This window comes from Anomaloglossus baeobatrachus, chromosome 1 (assembly GCF_048569485.1).
Source record: "Anomaloglossus baeobatrachus isolate aAnoBae1 chromosome 1, aAnoBae1.hap1, whole genome shotgun sequence".
NCBI lineage: Eukaryota > Metazoa > Chordata > Amphibia > Anura > Aromobatidae > Anomaloglossus > Anomaloglossus baeobatrachus.
The window spans coordinates 178,740,878-178,760,349 of record NC_134353.1 but is presented as its reverse complement, the minus strand read 5'-3'; the positions used below and the strand labels follow the sequence as shown (position 1 = coordinate 178,760,349).

The following is a 19,472-nucleotide window of genomic DNA, read 5'->3' as shown; positions in this document are numbered from 1 at the left end:
CGTCATTACTGGTGGCCATCCCTTCGCACGGACGTCGCTGCTTTTGTCTCTGCCTGCTCCTCTTGTGCCAGGAACAAGACGCCCAAACACCTGCCATATGGCCGTCTTCTGCCTCTGCCTATACCTTCAGTTCCATGGCAACACATTGCAATGGACTTTATTACGGACTTGCCATTGTCCTCCGGACACACAGTCATATGGGTCGTGGTGGACCGGTTCTCTAAAATGGCTCATTTCGTCCCTATGGCTGGACTGCCCTCTGCTCAGGAACTCGCGGACGCCTATATACATCACATCTTCCGCTTGCATGGCTTTCCATCACACATCGTGTCCGACAGAGGAACTCAGTTCACCTCCCGCTTCTGGAGGGCTCTCTGCAAACATCTGGGAGTGACTCTGGACTTTTCTTCTGCCTACCATCCTCAGTCTAATGGCCAAGTGGAAAGGGTCAATCAAATCTTGACCTCCTTCTTACGACACTACGTCAACGCCCATCACGACGACTGGTCCACGCTTCTTCCTTGGGCTGAGTTCTCCCATAACCACCACGTCAGTGAGTCCTCCTCCAGCTCTCCCTTTCATGTCGTTTACGGACTTCAGCCCTCCGTTCCATTGCCTGTATCTCCTTCTTCGGATGTCCCTGCTGCTGATGCTGTAGCCCGTGACTTTGCAACCATTTGGGACTCTGTCAAGGCGTCCCTTGGGCGTGCTACCCTGCGGATGAAGAGACATGCAGACAAGAGACGTCTGGACCCTCCGTGTTTCTCTCCTGGTGATCTAGTCTGGCTTGCTTCCAAGTACGTCCGATTGAAGATACCATCCTACAAGCTGGGTCCTCGCTACATCGGGCCGTTTAAAGTCCTCAGCAAAATCAATGAGGTCTCCTACAAGCTCCAGCTCCCGGCCACGATGAGGATACCCAACTCCTTCCACGTCTCCCTGCTCAAGCCGGTTGTCCTTGGTCCCTTCTCCACTGCTGCCAGTTCGGCTCCTCCTCCTATAGCCGATGACGACATCTATGCGGTAAGGGATATCGTGGCCATGAAGACCGTACGGGGTCGACAGTTCTTCCTGGTGGACTGGGCAGGGTATGGTCCTGAGGATAGGTCCTGGGAGCCCCGGGAGAATGTGGGTACTCCGCTGATCCGTGCCTTCCTGTCCCGGTTGCGGGGAGGGGGGCGTGGGGGGGGGTACTGTCACGCTCCCCGGGTCCCCTGCGCTGCTCCCCGGCTCACCTGTCACGCTCCCCGGCTCCCCTGCCTCGCTCCCCGGTTCCTCAGTCCGGTGTCCACCGCTCCCCGCGCTCCAGCATCCATTGCCGGCGCTTCCTAGGCGTCCTGGTCCCCGCTCCCGGCGCCCGTCGGCGTCTCAGCCCCAGCCCGGCTCTGCTGCTTCCTCCTCTCAGCTTCCTGCTCTGGCTTCTGGCACCCGGGCCGCGCGCATGCGCATTAGGGCGCGCGCGCGGTCATTGACCCTTTCTTAAAGGGCCAGCGTCCATTGACAGGAAATGAAGCACACAGGTACAGGGTATAAAGGGGTTTAATGACCAAGTGGGCGGGGCCTGATCTTCGTGTTTCCCAAGCTAGGAGTCAGGTCTCCTTGTGTCTTTCTGCCATACTTACGTATCTCTCTTCTAGAGCCGATCCTGCCTCGCCATCCGGTCCAGCCGCATCCCGCACCCCGAACGCTGCTTATCTGCCATCCTGACAGTCCGTACCATCTCGGATCCCTGTGGTGACCCGTCATCTCGCTCCAACAGTTGCGGACTCCGCCTGACATCATCTCGGCTTCCGAACCTGAGCTCCGTCACCCGGACTACCATCAGTGACTCCGTGGTCCCAGGGACTTCTCCATTATACTCTTGTGCACGGACTGCCCTGCTACCTGTAGTGCTCCAGCTACCGGACCCCTTACCATCATCAAGGAGTTCGGCCCAGTGGATCCACCTCCTGGGTCTGCCCGTCCACCTGGCCCTAACACCTTCTAACCTCCTGATAAAAAAAATTATGTTTCAAAAATTGCGCTGATGTAAAGTAGAGATGTGGGAAATGTTATTTATTAACTACGGTATTTGGTGTGACAGAACTCTCTGGTTTAAGGCATAAATATTAAGTTTGAAAATTGCGTATGTTTTAAAATTTTCGCCACATTTCCGATATTTTTGCAAATAAACGCAAAATATGTCATCCTAAATTTACCACTAACATGAAGTACAATATGTCACAAAAAAAAACCCAAAACAAAACATTTTTAGAATCACAGATATCCCCTGAAGCGTTCCAGAGTAATTATCTCATAAGGTCAGAATTTAAAAAAATTGGCCTGGTGAGGAAGGTGAAAACAATCTGGAGGTGAAGGGGTTAAACCCTGCCTATTTTCCTCCTCTAATCAAAGCTCTCCATCCTAGATCAACACTCCCTGTGCTGCTTTGTGAGGACAGTGGGCCAGTTTCACTGTGTGACTAAGGTTATAGCAGAGAACCGGGGCTCCTAGACTGGCATTCAGGCCTGGCTATCCCTGATCTCAGAGATACCCCTAGAGGTGGAGATGTCTGAGCCATCTTCCTGGCCCTGCATTTTACCAGTCCCCAGGAAGGGGGGGGTACAGGAATGTGATAAAATCAACAGAGATAGACGAACAGGGGAAACCAAAACTCTTATCTCACAGCATGCTCAAACAAAGGTATAAGACAATAAGAGGGAGGAAAGAACAAGACAATGAGAGAATTCCACAACAACCCCAAGCACCACGCAATATAATCCCCAGCAGGACTGGGACACACTAGCACACAGACCCACACGGCAGTAAGCTATAGTTGGCATGGGAAGACAGAGTCCACCATCTTCAAGAAGCAGGGAGTAAATGTGATAGATTTCCAACAACATGTGATCTCAGAGGTAAGGCCAGTATCACACTTGCAAGTACCTTGTGTGTAACTCGCGCGAGTCTCTCATTGCATCACCATTCACGGCCGCACCCTCTCCGGACAGGAGCATCTCAGCTGCAAAGAGATACATGCAACCAACCTGCTCCTGTCAGCAGAATGTGCAGCCATGACGGGTGATGCAATGAGAGACTCGAGTGAGTTACACGCAAGGCACTCGCAAGTGTGATGCCAGCCTAACTAGCAGGCTGGCAGAGATTAACTCTTGCTGGCCTGACCATTAATGAGCACACAGCTGGTCAATGCCCAAGCCAGCCTGTGTAACTTAGAAGCACTAGAGAAACCATACTGTGGAGTGTCAGAATCTGTGGTGTTAACAGCGTCTGATGCCGCCATGACATTAGGCGAGTTTTGAGCAAAACTCCATGTGACAACCAGGTTTTATATAAACTCAATGACGCGACGTGGTCAGGCAATCACATTAATGCCAGTAGCTTATGTAGCACCCCTGAGAGCTTCAGGGCACTACAAGGAGCTGCCTCCTCTAGGGGATGCAGGACCTACCCCCTGGGACCTGGAGTACCAGTGCCGATTCCACCAACACACATCTAAAATCCCAGTTCTTCTCTCCACACTGGGCGTAGAAGGTTAACCAAGTAAGGGGATGGTCGCCATGGGAACGAGTCCCTGGGTATAGCCAGCCTGGTGGGAGGGGTCAGTCAGTCTGAAGTGGGGAGCACACAGGAGAAGTGTGCGGACGTGCCTGAGCTGGGTCCGTGTAACGGTGACCACGGGGGCACAGGAGAGAGGTCACCAGGACAGGTATCAGGATAACGCTGGGACCAGATCACGCACGGGGCACAGGGCCCTAGGTCAAATGTCAATTTCAAACGGTTTGATAAATACCTGCACGGTCAGGACACCTTCACGGACTTCATCGAACCATATAATCCGGGGGCATCAGCAGTAAATAGTTATGGGTCCCTGACCTTTAGTGTTGCCAAGAACAAGCTAATCAAAATCCTAGGAACACTCTGCACCACACCCACCAGACACACCAGTTTACAGCCTGAAGGGAATAGGGTCGCCCACTTGGGGGGGTTGGTTAAGGGGAGGTCAGGAGTGTCAGGAGCAGTTCAGTTGAGGAGTGACTCTCAATAGGAGAGGTCACAAGTGAGTTGAGTGGTGACTCTCGAGAGGAGAGGTCAGGAGCTGGGCTCCTTGGTACTACTAGGTGGCAGACGTTGACCTGGGCCTGGTAGGAGCTGGACTCCGGTCACAGGGTTCGTGACAAGGGGCATGGACTGTCGAGGATGACAGCCGGCGGCCTTGTGCCATCACCGACTCCACCTTACCACACACCACGGGTGGCGTCACGAACTTTCCACATCCTCCCTTGTAAATATTCCCCCTTTTATTCCGAGTGGCTGCGCAACCCCGACCCCTGGGTCCGGAGATCCCTCGAGCCACCGCTGATCCGGATCCGAGCAGCCCAGCTGCTGATGCGGGTGCGGCACAGTATGGTCCTGCTATTATTATAATAAATAATGGTTTTCATATAAAGCTGCATGATCCGGTCATCAGCCATTATCTATCTGAGTGGATGAGTGTGAAGCTGCCGTAAGGTTAGACTACACATTGTAAAGATGCACCAGATATATCAAACACCATGAACCACTAGGATCAATATTTCTTTATTTTATCCAGTTATATGGCGCCATTAATTTCACAGCGCTTTACAGACGTGATCATCACTGTCCCATTGGGATTCACAATCTAATTTCCTTATCAGTCTTTGGAGTGTGACAGGAAGCTGGAGGAAGCTCACCAAACACGGGGAGAACATACACTGTGTGCTGAATTATTAGGCAAATGAGTATTTTGATCTTATGATACTTTTTATACATGTTGTCCTACTCCAAGCTGTATAGGCTTGAGAGCCAACTACCAATTAAGTAAATAGAGGTGATGTGCATCTCTGTAATGAGGTGGGGTATGGTGTAATGACATCAACACCCTATATAAGGTGTGCTTAATTATTAGGCAACTTCCTTTCCTTTGACAAAATGGGTCAGAAGAGAGATTTGACGGGCACTGAAAAGTCCAAAATTGTGAGATGTCTTGCAGAGGGATGCAGCAGTCTTGAAATTGCCAAACTTTTGAAGCGTGATCACCGAACAATCAAGCGTTTCATGGCAAATAGCCAACAGGGTCGCAAGAAGCGTGTTGGGCAAAAAAGGTGCAAAATAACTGCCCATGAATTGAGGAAAATCAAGCGTGAAGCTGCCAAGATGCCATTTACCACCAGTTTGGCCATATTTCAGAGCTGCAACGTTATTGGAGTATCAAAAAGCACAAGGTGTGCCATACTGATATAGCAAAACCCAAGCACTCAAAAAAGAAAGGAGGAACAACTTTGATGCAAGTGTTTTATTAACAAACGACAGACTGCAAAAGTGTGAACCCTGACATTTAGCAACAACCAACGTTTTGGTTATGACACCTTTATCAAGGTAGTTGCTTAATATAGAGATGCTATGTCACACGGGTCACCTCGGACAACCGTCTATGAAGATTAGATGGAGAGCATCACATTTTGCAGTATGCAGTGTCAAAGTGATGGTGGTGGGCTGAAAAAGGGCAGAGGTGTAGAGAGAAGGACGCCTGCTTGCAATGTCCAAGATGAGCTGAAGCAGCGGTGGCAGTGACCCGTGTGACATAGCATCTCTCTATTAAGCAACAGGGTTGACACTTTTGCAGTCTGTCGTTTGTTAATAAAACACTTGCATCAAAGTTATTCCTCCTTTCTTTTTTGAGTGCTTGGGTTTTGCTATTTGGTACATTAATTTACCCTACAGCACCTAATTCTATATCAATAAAGCCAGACCTTTTCTACATATATACTCTGGGACATGGCCAAGATAAGGAAGGCTGAAAAATGACCACCTTTGAACAAGAAACTTAAGATAAAACGTCAAGACTGGGCCAAGAAATATCTTAAGAATGATTTTTTAAAGGTTTTATGGACTGATGAAATGAGAGTGACTCTTAATAGGCCAGATGGATGGGCCAGAGGCTGGATCAGTAAAGGGCAGAGAGCTCCACTCCAACTCAGACGCCAGCAGGGTGGAGGTGGGGTACTGGTATGGGCTGATATCATCAAAGATGAACTTGTGGGACCTTTTTGGGTTGAGGATGGAGTGAAGCTCAACTCCCAGACCTACTGCCAGTTTCTGGAAGACAACTTCGTCAAGCAGTGGTACAGGAAGAAGTCGGTATCGTTCAAGAAAAACATGATTTTCATGCAGGACAATGCTCCATCACATGCATCCAACTACTCCACAGCGTGGCTGGCCAGTAAAGGTCTAAAAGATGAAAAAATAATGACATGGCCCCCTTGTTCACCTGATCTGAACCCCATAAAGAACCTGTGGTCCCTCATAAAATGTGAGATATACAGGGAGGGAAAACAGTACACCTCTCGGAACAGTGTCTGGGAGGCTGTGGTGGCTGCTGCACGCAATGTTGATTGTAAACAGATTAAGCAACTGACAGAATCTATGGATGGTAGGCTGTTGAGTGTCATCATAAAGAAAGGTGGCTATATTGGTCACTAATTTTTTGGGGGTTTTGTTTTTACATGCCGGAAATGTTTATTTCTAAATTTTGTGCAGTTATATTTGTTTACCTGGTGAAAATAAACAAGTGAGATGGGAATATATTTGGTTTTTATTAAGTTGCCTAATAATTATGCACAGTAATAGTTTCCTGCACAAACAGATATCCTCCTAAGATAGCCAAATCTAAAGAAACCCCAATCCAACTTCCAAATATATTAAGCTTTGATATTTATGAGTCTTTTGGGTTGATTGAGAACATAGTTGTTGATCAATAATAAAAAAATCCTCTAAAATACAACTTGCCTAATAATTCTGCACATGGTGTACAAACTGCTGGCAGATATTATCGTGGGATCTGAACATAAGGCTATGTTCACACAGGTTTTTTTGGTAAGTTTTTGCTGTAAAGTTTTTGCTGCGTTTCTTAGCTGCAGATTTGCCTTGGTTTTATGCAAATCCATGCTAATAAAAAGCTGCTTTTTACAATCCCTGCAAAGTCTGAGATTTTTGAAATCTCATGCACACACACAAACACATCAGGTTTTTTTCCTGACTGTTTTGTCAAATATCTGCGTTTTTGGTCAGGTTTTTAAAGAATGAGCATGTGAATTCTTTGCTGCAGATTTCCTGTGTTTTTTTATACAACCCATTTTGTAGAAAAAAAAGCATCAAATCCGCACAAAATCTGCAGCAAAAACGCATGAAAAACGCAGATGACTCAAAGGATATTTCCTGCCACAAGATCAGGTTTTGGGCAGGAAAAAAAAATTACCAAAAAAGGCCTGTGTAAACATAGCCTAAGTCCCCCAGTGCTACAAAACAACAGTGCTACCCTTTACACGCCAAATAGCGGCTTGACAGACTGATAGTGTCCCTTTGATCTCCGCCTCTAGTGTCCCTTTGATCTCCGCCTCTAGTGTCCCTTTGACCTCTGCTTTTAGTGTCCTTTTGACCTCCGCCTCCAGTGTCCCTTTGACCTCTGCCTTTCGTGTCCCTTTGATCTCCGCCTCTAGTGTCCCTTTGACCTCCGCCTCTAGTGTCCCTTAGATCTCTGCCTCTAGTGTCCCTTTGATCTCCGCCTCTAGTGTCCCTTTGACCTCTGCTTTTAGTGTCCTTTTGACCTCCGCCTCCAGTGTCCCTTTGACCTCTGCCTTTCGTGTCCCTTTGATCTCCGCCTCTAGTGTCCCTTTGACCTCCGCCTCTAGTGTCCCTTTGACCTCCGCCTCTAGTGTCCCTTTGACCTACGCCTCTAGTGTCCCTTTGACCTCTGCCTCTAGTGTTCCTTTGACCTCCGCCTCTAAAGTCCCTTTGATCTCGACCTCTAGTGTCCCTTTGACCTCTGCTTTTAGTGTCCCTTTGACCTCCGCCTCTAGTGTCCCTTTGATCTCCGCCTCTAGTGTCCCTTTGACCTCCGCCTCTAGTGTCCCTTTGACCTCCGCCTCTAGTGTCCCTTTGACCTCCGCCTCTAGTGTCCCTTTGACCTCCACCTCTAGTGTCTCTTTGACCTATGCCTCTAGTGTCCCTTTGACCTCTGCTTTTAGCGTCCCTTTGATCCCTGCCTCTAGTGTCCCTTTGACCTACGCTTCTAGTGTCTCTTTGACCTCAGCCTCAAGTGTCCCTATGATCTCCGCCTCTAGTGTCCCTTTGACCTCTGCCTCTAGTGTCCCTTAGATCTCTGCCTCTAGTGTCCCTTTGACCTCCGCCTCTAGTGTCCCTTTGACCTACGCCTCTAGTGTCCCTTTGACCTCTGCCTCTAGTGTTCCTTTGACCTCCGCCTCTAAAGTCCCTTTGATCTCGACCTCTAGTGTCCCTTTGACCTCTGCTTTTAGTGTCCCTTTGACCTCCGCCTCTAGTGTCCCTTTGATCTCCGCCTCTAGTGACCCTTTGATCTCCGCCTCTAGTGTCCCTTTGACCTCCGCCTCTAGTGTCCCTTTGACCTCCGCCTCTAGTGTCCCTTTGACCTCCACCTCTAGTGTCTCTTTGACCTCTGCCTCTAGTGTCCCTTTGACCTCTGCTTTTAGCGTCCCTTTGATCCCTGCCTCTAGTCCTCTAGTGTCCCTTTGACCTACGCTTCTAGTGTCCCTTTGACCTCAGCCTCAAGTGTCCGTATGATCTCCGCCTCTAGTGTCCCTTTGACCTCCGCCTCTAGTGTCCCTTTGACCTCCGCCTCCAGTGTCCCTTTGACCTCCTCCTCTAATGTCCCTTTGATCTCAACTTTTAGTGTCCTTTTGATCTCCACCTCTAGTGTCTCTTTGACCTCCGCCTCGTATCCCTTTGACTTCTGCTTTTACTGTTCCTTTGACCTCTGACTGTAGTGTTCCTTTGGCCTCCGCTTCTAGTGTCTCTTTGACCTCCACCTCTAGTGTCCCTTTGATTTCTGCCTCTAGTGTCCCTTTGACCTCCACCTCTAGTGTCCCTTTGATCTCCGCCTCTAGTGTCCCTTTGATCTCCGCCTCTAGTGTCCCTTTGACTTCTGCTTTTAGTGTCCCTTTTATCTCTGCCTCTAGTGTCCCTTTAATCTCCGCCTCTATTCCTCGAGTGTCCCTTTGGCCTCAGCTTCTAGTGTCTCTTTGACCTCCACCTCTAGTGTCCCTTTGATTTCTGCCTCTAATGTCCCTTTGATCTCAGCCTCTAGTGTCCCTTTGATCTCTACCTCTAGTGTCCCTTTGACCTCCGCCTCTAGTGTCCCTTTGACCTCCGCCTCTAGTGTCCCTTTGATCTCCGCCTCTAGTGTCCCTTTGATCTCTACCTCTAGTGTCCCTTTGACCTCCGCCTCTAGTGTCCCTTTGATCTCCGCCTCTAGTGTCCCTTTGATTTCTGCCTCTAGTGTCCCTTTGATCTCCGCCTCTAGTGTCCCTTTCATCTCTACCTCTAGTGTCCCTTTGACCTCCGCCTCTAGTGTCCCTTTGACCTCCGCCTCTAGTGTCCCTTTGATCTCCGCCTCTAGTGTCCCTTTGACTTCTGCTTTTAGTGTCCCTTTTATCTCTGCCTCTAGTGTCCCTTTAATCTCCGCCTCTATTCCTCGAGTGTCCCTTTGGCCTCCGCTTCTAGTGTCCATGGACGGTGTGCTGGACGGTTTCAGTAGTCTATTGCAGACTCTGGAATAGTTGCCATTTGTTCTGAGAGTCCACGAGCCCCTGTTAACATTTTTGGGTTTGGCCAGTTACCCTATTGTGCCCACAACCTAAACCACATATTGTGTTATAGAAAGTACGGGCATAAGTCGGGGTGGCTGCCACGTTTCCAATTACCATAGCCATGCAAACTGCGTGAGATGTTGTATTCAGGACTATTTACAAAGTTGTTTTTTTATTTTGGAGTCACTGGCACAGAAATCAAACTGGCAAATGAATTAGACATGTGGCTTCTGTGATGATTGTGACAGCCCCTCAGGACAATACAGAGGCTGTAGAAGGACAATGTATGTGCTCAGCCCCACGTCTGCTCCATCTCATCCCCTCCCAGCACTCAGCTGATGGATGAGGCCTTCCCTAGCAACGCCCACCCCACCCTAGCAACAGCTTCAGCAGCTGCCCGGAAGCGGGGCCGGATGTGTAGTTCCTCCTCCCACAGGTAGAGTGCAGCACCGGAGCCCATAGTCTCACAGAACTGCCCCGGCTGACGTCCCGTCCGCTCCACTGACGACCCCCACTGCCTCCCCTCCGAGCACAGAGCGGAGGAGGGCGAGGATGCGGCATACTGCGGCCGGGGGAGCAGGCAGTGCCCCCGGACAGCCGGAGCCCCCGGACAGCCAGTGCAGGTAGGAGGCCTGTGGAGCGGCCGGAGAGGGGCAGCTGCCTCCGTCCCCACCTCCCCCATCCTGCACCTGCTGCAGGCTGTGCACCCTGCCGGACACACGCGGCTGCTCCCGCTGTCCCATAGAAGTCAATAGAACAGTTCTGTATAAGTGACAGGTAATGCGGGATCTAGGAAAGTGCCTGGAAGGAAACTGGCATGGATGAGCATAGTAACTGGTCGTGGCACGGTTCTATAGATTGCTTTTGTTGTCCTGTTATCAGTATGAAATGTGTGAAAGCTGACACCTGTACCCTCTGCTGGGGTGCAACCCCCCCCCCCCTCCAGCTGTGCCCTCTGCTGGGGTGCAACCCCCCCCCCTCCACCTGTGCCCTCTGCTGGGGTGCAACCCCCCCCCCTCCAGCTGTGCCCTCTGCTGGGGTGCAACCCCCCCCCCTCCAGCTGTGCCCTCTGCTGGGGTGCAACCCCCCCCCCTCCAGCTGTGCCCTCTGCTGGGGTGCAACCCCCCCCCTCCAGCTGTGCCCTCTGCTGGGGTGCACCCCCCCCCCCACCTGTGCCCTCTGCTGGGGTGCACCCCCCCCACCTGTGCCCTCTACCTGGCCACTCCCCCCCCCCCCCCCTTCCCCCCCCCCCCCCTTCCCCATCCCCCCCCCCCCTTCCCCCCCCCCCCCCTTCCCCATCCCCCCCCCCCCCCTTCCCCATCCCCCCCCCTTCCCCATTCCCCCCCCTTCCCCATTCCCCCCCCTTCCCCATTCCCCCCCCTTCCCCATCCCCACACACCTGTGGTGTGGGATAATGTAGTCCGCTAGTGGGGTGGCAGGTGCAGTTCCCTGATGTATGATCTGGCTCCTGTGAGTTCTGAGGGGAAGAGGGAACCTGCGTATACATGAAATAATCTAATGCTGCTAGTGCTCGCTGGAGTCAGCCTGGATGGATAGCAGAAAACGTATATAATATTGTTGCACGTCACCTGTCTGTGCCAATGGATACTGCTATGATGCTATGACAGGTGGCCGTGGTCTTGTGGTTACCTGTATGTTGATTCTCGGCAGCCCCAAACCCCACAGATTTGGAGCTGCTATGTAATTTGTGTATGTATCCAGCAGTGGATCCCAGTGGTCCTGACACCGTTCAGTGAGAAGATCACGCTACATCGTGGCACCACATGGTGTCAGACACCGGTGCAGTGGCGGGCAGTGTGGAGACTAAAAATATAGTAAGGTTTTTTTTTTTTAGTATTTCATTTGTTGCTACTAATACATTTTTTATTTATTTTTTTTAATCTCCTTTCCATGCGCTTGGATTAAAGCAATATATTACTTGGTGAGGGAAGCCAAAATTAGGGTGACTCCTAGTAAAGCTGGGTGAGTGTCATAGTTGGAATTATTCAACAGGGAATCCTATTATCAGAAATTCTGTAATATAAAGCTGCTGTCTGGATTAGCGGGGCCTGCACACACTTCTAGATGCAGCCTTAGGCCAGGGCTCCATGACTCCATTAGAGTAAGTTCACACAGTGCGTTTTTTGCTGCGTTTTTGCGCGTTTTTCGGGTGCGTTGTTGCTCAGAAAACTGTATGACTTTGCTTCCCCAGCAAAGTCTGAGTTTTCATTTTTGCTGTCCGCACACAGCGTTTTTTTTTTAGCTGAGTTTTTGTGGTGCCTACAAACGCAGCATGTCAATTATTTTTGCATTTTTCACTGCGCTTTCCACCCATTGAGTTCAATGAGATGTTCAAAAACGCAATGAAAACCGCAAATTGCAAATATAGCTGCGTTTTAGTGCGTTTTTATGACTACAAACGCAGCTATAAAACGCAAGGGGTGGGTAGTAATGTGACGTGTACAGGAAGAGGATTCCTTCTGTTGGTAAACACAGAAGCATGAATCCTCCCGGTACCGCCACCGCTGCTTCCATTTCCTGCCCGGTGCCATGTCCGCTCCCGTGCGGGAGGTGGAAGCGGCTGCTAAATCAAGTGAACAGTAGAAAAATCTCATACTCACCTGTCTGCAGACTCCCGGTACCGCCACCCCCGCTCCAGCTGTGTGCCGGCTCCCAGGCACGTACGATAGCTGCAGGACCTGGCGGTGATCACCTGATGCAGTCACCTGACTCATCAGCTGATCGTAAGTCTCGTGGTGACGCCGGATTTTACTGCCCGGCTGGCTATCAGCTGATGCTGTCAGGAGACTTCATCACTGATTACCGGCAGCTCCTGCAGCGGTCGGACGGGAGTCAGCACGGACGTGTGTAGTTGTGTTTTGTTTTGTTTTTTTGCACTGATGCATCAGCCTAGACTGTACAGCGAGCGCCGAGTGACTGATTCCCCGGCGCTTGCAGTCAGTTACTGACAGCTGTAGACAGGCTGGGGTGATCTTCGGAGTTCAGATGAGAGCACCGGCGATCAGCCCGGCCTGTCTGCAGCTGTCATGAACTGAACCGCAAGTGCCGGGGAATCAATCACTCGGCGCTCGCTGTACAGTCCAGGCTGCACTCCAGAGCTCAGGTGAGCGCTCCGGAGTGCAGTGCAGGTATCTGAATCCAGGCCTGGCATTACTGGAGATTCCTCCGGTAGCCAGTCCAACGCTGCACAGACGTGTGTAGTTTTTTTGTTTTTTTTTTTTTGTTTTTTTTGCACTGATGCATCAGCTGATTGTATAAACAGCTTTTATACAATCAGCTGATGTGTCATGTGATTCAGGCCTTGAACCTGACATATCATCTGATCAGTTTGCCTTCCAGCAAACCGATCAGATGATATTGGATCCGGATTGGACAGCGCGGGACCCTTGTCCCAGGATTACTGCAGAGGGGGGTTGTTTATTTCAATAAAGATGGAGTCACTAATTGTGTTGTTTTATTTCTAATAAAAATATTTTTCTGTGTTTTGTTTTTTTTTTATCTTTACTAGAAATTCATGGTGGCCTTGTCTAATATTGGCGTGGCACCATGAATTTCGGGCTTAGGGCCAGTTGATAATACACAGCTAGCCCTAACCCCATTATTACCCAGCGAGCCACCCGTCACCAGGGCAGCTTGAAGAGTTGGATACAGCGCCAGAAAATGGCGCTTCTATGAAAGCGCCATTTTCTGGGGTGGCTGCGGACTGTAATTCGCAGCGGGGGTGCCCAGAAAGCTTGGGCACCCTGCAATTCGGATTCCAATCCCCAGCTGCCTAGTTGTACCTGGCTGGACTCAAGAATTGGGCGAAGCCCACGTCATTTTTTTTTTGTCCTGCACGTTAGTGGCGCTTTAAATCTAAGTCCTTTATCGTATATTCACCTTCTGGTGGCTTCACCTTATACCAATGCTGCTCCAGTCCCATCCATATACCGCGCATTTGATACTTTACCATTCTGTAGCATAGAACACTGTAAATAGTCCTGTAAATGATTTGTAGAATAAAAGTTGCTAAGAAAAAAAAAATTGCATACGGATGCTAGGCGAGAAAAATGTGCACTCACATGGAATACCAAACTGATTTCACTGGCCCTGTTTTTCTGGATGAAAATCGGTGCTCTTTTTACACGCAAGTGGGCACGAGCCCCAAGACTGGGGGAAGGGGACTTAGATTTAAAGCACCACTCTAGCGGTGCAGTACAAAACCCACTGTATTGGTGCTTTAAATGTCACTGTCTATTTCTGACAGCGGTCCTTTAGTGGTGCAAACCTGCTGGGGTGCTCATCGACACCCCCACCTTCCACTTCCAGCGCCTTCCCTTGCAGCACAGTAGTGGGGTGCTAATGGATTGCCAAACCAGCCCGGGCTTTACAGGAGACTGTGATTTTTATTTAAGTGCATAGTATCATCCAAGCCAATAAGCAATCAAAGGTTGAAGACACAATGGGGCTAAAAATGAAATAAAAAATTACATTAAAATCGCCCTCCTTTCCCCCATCCAAGAATAAAAAGGGGAAAAAATAAAAACATTTGGTCTTACCATGTCCATAAATAATTTTATTTCATTTTGATAGATTAGACTTTTAACCCATAAGGTGAATGGTGTAAAGAAACAAATTAAACATCATAGGTGCTGTTTTTTAATTGCCGCTCCTTCCAAATGTTCAGATTTCTTTAAGCTGCTAAAATAATAACTAAAAAAAACTATGCACGTTTGGTATCGCCGTATTTCTACTACCGGAGGAAATATTGTGCCAGGTCATTAATACTGTGTAATGAATGCTATGAAAACTAAACTCTAATAGCTGGAAATCATAGCCACCCCCCCCCCCCCCCCCGAGCTTTCCCTCCAGAGAACTGGAGTACAGCGAAAAGTCCCAACATTATTGCTGGTGTGGAGGCAGAGCGTGGCGGCTCTAATGGTGATGAGCTGTGGCATCTTATGCATCTGTTGTTTTGTTGGGTTTTTTTTTCTCATTCCTTTAAAAAAAAAAAAAAAAAAAAAAAAAACGTTATGGCAGATATTGCCTGAACTTTTATTTATTCATTGACTCTTGGTAATGGACATAGATGATGCAAGACAGACGGAGCAGGGAAGTGCACAGTATCAACCTGATTCATCAATACCAGTGAGGACGGGCTCTAGCACCTCTGTGCTTAATGGACCTGGCCGCGGTCTCCAGACTGCAGCTCTACAGCATTATAGGCATATTGGGGGCTGTCACATTCAGGGGAAGACACCTATGGCCGGTCAGTATTTACACTGCTTCTCCCAGCTGATTTATGGCTGCAAACCACAGAAAAAGAGCCTGCACTCTCATGTGATCATAAATCAGCTGATAAATAAAACTTTGAGTGAGGCTTTTTTTTTTTTTTATATTTGCTGTGAAAAATATTAAGTGATCTTCAATAGTGTTCTGGATCAGTTTTCACCAGTCCTAGCCGTGTGACAATTCTTACTATGTGTAAGTTTTTCTCATATGCCAAAAAAACTGTTGTCTGTGTCTTTAAACTTGGTATCCAGTCAGTGAAAAATGACCGGCTCTGGCGTGTCTTCGGCTCTGGCGTGTCTTCGGCTCTGGCGTGTCTTCGGCTCTGGCGTGTCTTCGGCTCTGGCGTGTCTTCGGCTCTGGCGTGTCTTCGGCTCTGGCGTGTCTCCGGCTCTGGCGTGTCTCCGGCTCTGGCGCGTCTCCGGCTCTGGCGCGTCTCCGGCTCTGGCGCGTCTCCGGCTCTGGCGCGTCTCCGGCTCTGGCGCGTCTCCGGCTCTGGCGCGTCTCCGGCTCTGGCGCGTCTCCGGCTCTGGCGCGTCTTCGGCTCTGGCGCGCCCTCAGCGCTGTCCCAGGTTTTCATGGACCCATAGACTTGCACTGGCAAGTTTAATTTGGAACAAAAAGAAATCATTTTTTTTTCTTCTGACATTTGGGCTTCAAACAAAAATGGACATGGCGTCTGCTGGGCACACCTATTCATGTGATCAGTGGAGCTGCTGAGTGATGGCCGATCTTGAGGCTGGGACATCAGTAACATAGTAGTGGAACAACCCTTTAATGACAGATAAGACTCCCTGTCAGAATGGGCTGACTGATGGATTTTTCAATACTTCATTGTGCAGCCAGTGCTGAACATTGCAACATACAGACTATAAAAGACTAATGATGCACAAGTTTTGTGCAAATTACTTACAAACATTTGAGTAAAAAAACAATTTCAAACAACTACACAACTATCACAACTACAAAATTTTAATTTTGTTTCTCTCACTGAGAGCAATCAATCATAGTAAAAAAACAAAAACGTCACCAAAGGTATTCTTGCTCCCCAAACTACAGGGATCGTGAATCGGGGCCTGGCTGCATGATTATAACTGGCATTTCAGAGAAAATAGTTAGGCTATATCCGCACACTGCTTTTACTGCATTTTTGGTGAATTTTGTGGTCGCAAAGATGCACCCAAATGCATGCATTTCCCTCCCCCAGGAGAGTGTATGAGACTTCTATTTTGCTGTCCGCACAGTGCATGTTTTTTTGGCTATGATTTTGAAGGCGCAGCATGTCAGTTCTTTTTGCATTTTGTCCCTGCGTTTCTCACTAGGGATGGGAGGACTGGCAGATCAATCCCCTGCCGACTCTGGGTTGGCGGGAATTGATACCAGGTATCTGGCCAGATAACAGTCCCCATATAAAGTCTAGGGGGCCAGAATCCGGCGCAAAGGGGTAGGAGCAAGCGCTTCATACTTACCAAGTCACCGGCAGAGCGGTCACACTGCTCCTACGACCGCTCATTCACTTCCCAGGCTGCTCATTACCTTCATTGAATATGCATTACTTTCCCCGCCTACCGGCGTCTGTGATTGGTTGCATCAGACGTGATAAATTATAAATTAGATAGATAAATTATTTAAATAAATAATTTTAAGAATGACATGCAGTTACCCCAATTTTGATACCCAGCCAAGATAAAGCCCAACAGCTGGTGGCTGGTATTTTCAGGCTGGGGAGAGCCATAAAAATATCAGCTACAGCTGCCTGGAATTGCCGCATCCATTAGATGAAACAGTCCCGGCACCTTACCCGGTCCCCCCCCCCCCCGATTGCCCTGGTGTGGTGACAATCTGTGTAATAAGTAGTTAATTGCAGCCCACAGCTGCCCCCAAGCCCTAGATTACTAATGGGAGGCATCGAAGACCCCCATTACTAATCTGGAAGTAGAAGCAAATAAACACAAACACCCAAAAATCCTTTGTTTGAAAAAAAAAAGACAAAGCACCCTCTTTCACCAGTTTATTAACCCCCAAAATCACCCCTGCAGGTCCAACGTAATCCAAACGAGGTCACACAATGCTTCCAGCACTGCTACATCTGAATTCACACCGAGCGGCTATAGAACATTACTACCCACTGTTAGGTTCAGGCAGCGACTGAAGTGAGCTGTATGGTCAGTGGTGACGTCACTGCAATCACAGATGGAGGACCGTGGAAACCTCAAATTGCCAACCAAGTGAAAAAATATAGATTAACGTCCAATAAATATTCGTACATCTACAAAAGTGCCAGTGCAATAAATATAGATATATTGGTATAGAAATTTGCACTAATAGTATTTACATATATACTCGTACATATATATATATATATATATATATATATATATATATATATATATATATATATATATATATATATATATATATAATTCCATCATGCCGCAACCATATACCCTATAGCAAGAGTTGCAAATAGATCATAATACCATGAAATAGTCCACAGGTGGCTATAAAATCATTAAAGGGGTTATCCGGCTTCTTCTTGACTTTTTTTTTTTATTACCCTATTGGGCTACATTGGGGCAGGTAAGTAGATAGAGAGCACTTACCTGCCCTGCTGTCAGCCCCTCTCCCGCGGCTCAGAGTGGTCATGTGACCGCTCCTGCCGCGATTTTGCTGCTTCCGGTCATTTCATGTCAACATGGGCAGGACCATGTTGACATGCAAATCTGGAACAGCATGTTGCCGCCCTGCTGGGCTGTACAGTGCATGGAGTTCCCGCCCCCCTTCCCTGCACCCTCCCACACATTCCCCCGCACCCAGTACTCTGCCCACAACCTCCCCCTGCACTGCTGTGGGGTCCGTGACCTGGGGGAGGGGCCTGGCGGCTGCCGTGGTGTCAGCGCCAGCACCGGGCCCCTGCTCAGGAGTACACATTCAAATATACCGGCATCACAGATCACAGATGCCGGTACATTTGAAAGCGCTGATGAGAGGGAGCGCAGCGCTGCTTCTCATCACTGGTCCCGCTGTCTGTGCTCTCTTCAGCACAGCGGTGACATCACTACTGTGCTGATATGTCCAGAGCCCAGACAGCGGGCGAACGTGCAGGAGCGGCGGGGACCGAGGACGGGTGAGTATGTACTCCCTACATGTGTTCCCTATGGGGGTCGGTACAGAGCGCCCTGTGTGTGTGTGTGCGGTGCAGCGCCCTGTGTGTGCGGTGCAGAGCCCTGTGTTTGTGTGTGCGCGCGTGTGCGGTGCAGAGCCCTATATGTGTGCGGTGCAGAGCCCTGTGTGCGGCTGTTATTTGCAATGCTGTAGTTATAACAGGTCAGGTGCTGGGGAAGAATACTGACATGGAATGTGTGTGCAGGGCGAACGTGCAGGAGCGGCAGGGACCGAGGACGGGTGAGTATGTACTCTCTACATGTGTTCCCTATGGGGGTCGGTACAGAGCGCCCTGTGTGTGTGTGTGTGGCGCAGAGCCCTGTGTGTGTGTGTGTGGCGCAGAGCCCTGTGTGTGTGTGTGTGTGGCGCAGAGCCCTGTGTGTGTGTGTGTGTGGCGCAGAGCCCTGTGTGTGTGTGTGTGGCGCAGAGCCCTGTGTGTGTGTGTGTGGCGCAGAGCCCTGTGTGTGTGTGTGTGGCGCAGAGCCCTGTGTGTGTGTGTGTGGCGCAGAGCCCTGTGTGTGTGTGTGTGGCGCAGAGCCCTGTGTGTGTGTGTGTGGCGCAGAGCCCTGTGTGTGTGTGTGTGGCGCAGAGCCCTGTGTGTGTGTGTGTGGCGCAGAGCCGTGTGTGTGTGGCGCAGAGCCCTGTGTGTGTGTGTGTGGCGCAGAGCCCTGTGTGTGTGTGTGGCGCAGAGCCCTGTGTGTGTGTGTGGCGCAGAGCCCTGTGTGTGTGTGTGGCGCAGAGCCCTGTGTGTGTGTGTGTGGCGCAGAGCCCTGTGTGTGTGTGTGTGTGTGGCGCAGAGCCCTGTGTGTGTGTGTGTGGCGCAGAGCCCTGTGTGTGTGTGTGTGTGGCACAGAGCCCTGTGTGTGTGTGTGTGGCGCAGAGCCCTGTGTGTGTGTGTGTGTGGCGCAGAGCCCTGTGTGTGTGTGTGTGGCGCAGAGCCCTGTGTGTGTGTGTGTGGCGCAGAGCCCTGTGTGTGTGTGTGTGGCGCAGAGCCCTGTGTGTGTGTGTGTGGCGCAGAGCCCTGTGTGTGTGTGTGTGGCGCAGAGCCCTGTGTGTGTGTGTGTGGCGCAGAGCCCTGTGTGTGTGTGTGTGGCGCAGAGCCCTGTGTGTGTGTGTGTGGCGCAGAGCCCTGTGTGTGTGTGTGTGGCGCAGAGCCCTGTGTGTGTGTGTGTGGCGCAGAGCCCTGTGTGTGTGTGTGTGGCGCAGAGCCCTGTGTGTGTGTGTGTGTGGCGCAGAGCCCTGTGTGTGTGTGTGTGTGGCGCAGAGCCCTGTGTGTGTGTGTGTGTGTGTGGCGCAGAGCCCTGTGTGTGTGTGTGTGTGTGTGGCGCAGAGCCCTGTGTGTGTGTGTGTGTGGCGCAGAGCCCTGTGTGTGTGTGT

The 19,472-nt window shown here is 50.0% G+C and overlaps 1 protein-coding gene across 3 annotated transcripts in view; it reads left to right on the top strand.

Annotated features, from left to right (window-relative positions):
• The window catches only part of CLCN3 (chloride voltage-gated channel 3), a 132,349-nt gene that overhangs the window by 12,087 nt on the left and 100,790 nt on the right, over positions 1 to 19,472 (top strand). For 2 of the 3 annotated variants that reach the window (XM_075347211.1, XM_075347208.1), the window contains exon 1: positions 10,071 to 10,264. The exons of the other annotated variant lie outside the window; for it this stretch is intronic. The gene's annotated coding sequence lies outside the window, so the exon portion shown is untranslated. Of the gene's footprint in view, positions 1 to 10,070; positions 10,265 to 19,472 lie in introns of those variants that run through there. 3 annotated transcript variants of the gene reach the window in all.